Source organism: Monodon monoceros, unplaced genomic scaffold, assembly GCF_005190385.1.
Source record: "Monodon monoceros isolate NGI ecotype Baffin Bay Population unplaced genomic scaffold, NGI_Narwhal_1 Super_Scaffold_20, whole genome shotgun sequence".
In the NCBI taxonomy this organism is placed as follows: Eukaryota; Metazoa; Chordata; class Mammalia; order Artiodactyla; family Monodontidae; genus Monodon; species Monodon monoceros.
In genome coordinates, this window is record NW_021703777.1 from 67,936,588 (window position 1) to 67,942,303 (window position 5,716).

A 5,716-nucleotide genomic window follows, 5' to 3' on the forward strand; every position below is an offset into this window, starting at 1 on the left:
GAGAGAGAGAGAGAGAGAGAGAGAGAGAGAGAGAGAGAGAGAGAGAGAGAGAGAGAGAGAGAGGGAGAGAGAGAGAGAGAGGGAGAGGGAGAGGGAGAGGGAGAAAGAGAGAGGTGGACTGGAAGAAACAGTTCAAAATGCATGTTTTATATTGTGATCCTAATTAGGTTTATATATACTATCTCCATCCATCAGTTTATAGTTTTCCTTCAAATGCATAGACAAAGTAATTAAGGTGAATATATACGAACAACAACACAGGATGGTGTTCTAATGCTACTTGGAAATAATTTTGTTTGTGATAGACTGCTTCTCAAAAATAGTTTCTCAAAGATTATAGAAAGGTAATGTCACCAAAATATTTTCACTCTTCACTTTTCCTTCTTAAAAACTCTTTCAACCTATACCATCTGCTTAATTGAGCCGAGGGCTACACATACAACATCCAAATTCACTGAACTATTCAGATGCCTAATGAGTTTTGTGCAAACATTAAAAAAATTTTTAACCCAGAATATGTCAGATTTCTGACACGTATTGTGCCTCACTAATTACATTATTCTTTTCCTACATTTCCCTTGGATAGACCAACATGAAAAACTATCTGTCTCTAATCTGTCAAGGAGAAGGAATACTAATTAGGATAAAGTTTTCAACAGAATAATTTATAATTTCTAAAAATAAATTATGATTCTTCATCAAGTCACTCTTTTGAGAAGTTAAAAGACATACTTTATATAGAGTTTTAGCTAACAGACTAATTTAGCACAAGAATCCTTTGTGAAGTCTTCTCCAACTCAGCTGTAACTGGCTCAGTATAAGCCCTTCCCAATTTGGACTCTTACGAAACATTTATAGGGCTATATTTCTACTATTTTACTTACTACAGTGCATTGTATTTATTTGTATATTTTCCTCAACAACAAACCTTTGGAACTCAGGAAGCATTTCTTTTTTTTTTTTTTTTGCAGTATGTGGGCCTCTCACTGTCGTGGCCTCTCCCGTCGCGGAGCACAGGCTCTGGACGAGCAGGCCCAGCGGCCATGGCTCACGGGCCCAGCCGCTCCGCGGCATGTGGGATCCTCCCGGACCGGGGCACGAACCCGTGTCCCCTGCATCGGCAGGCGGACTCTCAACCACTGTGCCACCAGGGAAGTTAGCTAACTTACCCACACTTAGCTTACCTTACAACATAGGTAAGGAGCTATACCATGGATGGCCCAGATGTTTGGACTGTGTGTGTTAGCTTTATTCAAACCCAGTCTCTGAAGAATATTTTACCTATTAAGGTCAATTTTGCTAAAAATTTATAAATGCTTTGAAAGTAATTACAGAAAATTCCTTCTTATCTGGCCTCTTGACAACTGGCTTGAATGTTTCCCATTCTCTCCTTAAAATGCACTGACTCATGACCCTAGTCAGCAATTGCTCCCAGCCATAGTCTTCTCTTTATAATGTCTGTGCCCTTCTGCTCCTTCTTGGATTAAGATGCTTCTCAAGATAGCATTTGTTCTCAACCTGTATGTGCCAATTGTATTTATCAGGGCAATAGCTAACTTGAAATACTTGTAAATTGATATCGTATGAAAACAGAATATACTGCATTGCTAAGTGTTGATGAATGTGGGTTGCGAAAATAATTCTGATAATTTGATGTTGGAGAGATTGAAACCAAGTCCCCCCAGACTGAGTTCCTTTGCCGAGTTTATGATTAACCTCTCTACCCAAAACTTTATTCCCTTTCTTGTCTCACTCCTGTTCCCATTAGGATTGAGGAGTATCAAAGAAAAGAGAGGATTGAAACTGAACAGGACCTTGCTGGGCTCTCTCAGGTACAAAGATCCCTCTGTGTCCCCCGTTTCTTGTAGAAAAAGGCTTTACTCTCCTAGACCTTCCCTGAGTTCCAAAGAGCAGTTACTAATTCGGGAAGTGAAGTAATGATAGCTTAAACAATAGTTCAGGGATAAAACAGAGTCCTAGTTTCTCTTCAAGGGATAGACATAATCTGATACATATCTTTGAGTTGCTCTGCAGAAACTAAGACTCCCACCCAGTTGGAGGATCGTGACTACATGCTGACCATGAACATGTAGACTCCAGACTGGTTGGAACAAGAAGGTTGATGATTAAGATCTCAAAACATTACCCTGTTACCTCACCACCAACCAATGAGAAGAAAGTCTATGAGCTGTAACTCTCACTCCAAATGTTGTCTTTAAAAATCCTTCCCTGAAAGCCACTGGGGAGTTCAGGTCTTCTGAGCATTAGTTACACATTCTCCTTTCTTGGCACCCTGCAATAAACACTGTACTTTCCTTCACCAAAACCAGTAGATTGGTGTCAGTAGATTGGCTCTGCTGTGCACAGGCAAGCAGACCAAATTCAGTTCAGTAACAAGATAACTAAAAACTAGGGTGAAAATATAAAGATTAATGAAGGATTATACCCAAGTCCTGAATGGTAATCAAGTTTTGAATCCAATTGCTTTACCTGCCTCTTCAAGCTCTCATTATATTGGGAGGAAGGAAAAGAGGGAAGTAGGAAGGGATGCAAAATGAAATCCATAAAGAAAGAAAAATAAATAAATTAAAAAGAAATAAGTTGGAACTGTAAATGGTGTATTTGGGATATGATTCATGTTAGAGGTATAATATAAAACTTTAAATTCAAAGAAAATGCCACATCAGCCTCTCTATATCAAAATATTGGCAAGTAAACGCACATGTATTTTTTTAAGTTAAAATGTTTAAGAATTGTATGTATCTTTTTTATTAGATGCACTATAAAACTGACTTTTATATCTACTACTGATTTTCTTATTAAAGTGGTGTTTCTGTGTATGTATATATTTGTGGTTTACAATAACTGATTATTTTTTATTTTAAAAGGGCAATGTTGCTGCAAAACAACCCAGGCAAAAATAGCTTATTATGATGAAAGAGTTAAAAAATCCGTTACCCTATCTTTCCAAACCTTTCATCCTATTCTTGTCATTATATATTTTTTTAACTAAAGTTTTAAAATATGTATGGTACACTTTACAAATTTGGCTTTAACAGTATAAAATCAATAATATTTATGTTTCTTATTTTAATTTTGAAAAACATAATATAAATAATTTAATTTAAAGTGCTTATTTGGTAAACACAAAATGAAACCGCTGAGTTTAAAAAAAAAAAAAAGAGAGAGAGAGGGAGAAAATCTACTCAGAAGAAGAGAGAAACAGCAGAAAGAACTAAAAGAAAAATAAATGGCCGCTGTTTATTTTCAAATTCTCAAAATGAAACGTATTTGTGTCTAGTCATGTAGAGAAGTTTTTTTTTAATTTGAAAATCTGTTAGCCAACTTTTATGTGATTTAGTGAAAAGAGAGTAGTTCAGCTCTAAGCTGAGCTTTATCATGAGTCTCCTGTAAAATAGTTAGCATTTTTGAATATTTACTCTAAACCAGGCACTATACTAATCCCATTTCATCCTCCTATCAATCCTTCCAGGTAGATATCCTGCACTGTCTCACTACATCTTTTCATGTCTCAATTTCTTCCTCTGTAAACTGGGAGTAAATTTATCTGTCTTCCCTAGAGTAGGTCAAATGAAATGAAAAATGAAAGAAAAAAAATTCTGGTTCTTTGCAAATGTCAGGTAGTGTTTATTGTTGTTATTAGTTTTCAAAAAAAGTTGGAGAAGAGTTGGAGAAACACTGAGTAGAGGAGCTTGTCCTGGAGAAATGGAGTCGTGTTCAGCCTTCAGTCCTGGCCAGTGGCTCCAGTCTGTCCTGTCTTGTCATGGCCCATGCTACCAGCAAGGGCTCCATCGGGCTGAACAAAGTGACATGCATTTTTCTGCTGCTTATCTGTGGGTCAGAGAATTATCAGATTAACTTTCTTAACAACTTTCTCTTGTAAAAGGGAAGAGCTAGAGGTTGCATAAGTCCCAAATCAGATATTAACAGGGGCCAGTGACCAGCTACCAGAAAGCATGGCTGTTTCTTCTCCCTCCTAAGTTCAGGAGAAATTCCTGATGAAAAGAAATGATAAAATGAACACTGCAGGGCTTCACTGGTGGCGCAGTGGTTGAGAGTCCGCCTGCCGATTCAGGGCACACGGGTTCATGTCCCGGTCCGGGAGGATCCCACATGCCGCGGAGCAGCTGGGCCCGTGAGCCATGGCCACTGAGCCTGCGCGCCCGGAGCCCGTGCTCTGCAGCGGGAGAGGCCACGGCAGTGAGAGGCCCGCGTGCCGCAAAAAACAAAACAAAACAAAACAAAAAACAAAAAAAAACACTTCAGAGAGTCATTTTACTGTTTATTAGGTAAAAGGTAGGTACACTATTTTGAAAATACATGCCTGGTTTTATTAAAGTGTGGCCTCTTTGAGGAAATTCATATAACATTCCTGAAAACAAACATACAAAAACAAAACCTGGATTTCTATAGAAAAAAAAAATCCTGAGTGAGAGATAACAAAAATTTAGTGTCTTTTTCAATAATGTTGAATAAATTAGTTTTTAAAATTTGTCACTGAACTCAATAGTTCTTGATTTTATTGGCAGCAAAAAAACACCAGGGATTAGAAGTTAAAATGAATGGCCGGATAGAAGTGTCTTAGGGGTAATTAAAACTGACATTTTACTGAGCAGCACTGAAGATGGGGGACCCCAGGAGTGAGTTTTAGGGCAACCAGTGTGAGCAGCAATAGGATGTAAGTGTTTCCTGAGAAGAGACTTAAGACATTTGTCCAGAGCAGATCCTTCAAGAAACTCACTAATAAAGTAAATCTTCATAATTTTTTTTCAAACATAACATGCTAGCTTTGACTTGATATCTCAGCAAACAGAGGGGCTAGAGGAAGGTAGGAGAGAGGTAAGAAATATATTAAATAAATCATTAAAAAAAAAAAAGAAAATGTTCAAATTCCCATCCTGGGTGCCTGATTTCACAATGTCAAAAGATGGTGTTTCTTCTAGTTTCCCACAGTGTCCTAAATGAGAAAGTTTTTCAAGATACTTAGCTGGAAAAAAAAAAAAATCAGAGCTTTTCAATCTAAAATGCAAGTCAAATCACAAGAGAAAATAAAAACAATATTTAGAGGTGAACTTTTATTATGTTCCTGGGTTTGTTACAACAGCTAATGTATGATTTAACTAATGTCAGTTGGTGAAAAATCCAAGTTTCAAATCCATGTCTTTTCATAACAAACTGTGTTCCTTTAAACACTATGCTGCCTACCAACCAGATACTAATCTGGGTTGGCCAGGCAGTTATTGATGGAAGAGCTTCTTCTCTCTGAAGTCTTGAATTTAGTATCTTGTATTTGTGAAGCTGGTTTGATAACTCAACATGAGAATGGCAATTTTAATAATGATAGTAGTAATGTTATCATGCATTTTTAGCTCTATGTAGTTGATAGAGTATTTTCTTATATAGCTCATTTAATCCTCATAATAACCCAGCATGATATGTAGAAAATTGTCCTAACTCTTTGTTACAGGTGATGAAATGAAACTTAAATAAATATTTTTGTCAAAAATCCTATCAATCAGTGTAGAACTGATGAGGAGAATAAGGACTCCAGCAGGGAGGTCTTTAGGAGAAAAAAAGTGTTAAGGGGAGGGGAGATTACAGGAAAATGGTCAAAAGGTTCAAACTTCCAGTTATAAGGTAAATAAGTACTAGGGATGTAATGTACAACATGACAACTACAGTTAACACCACCGTA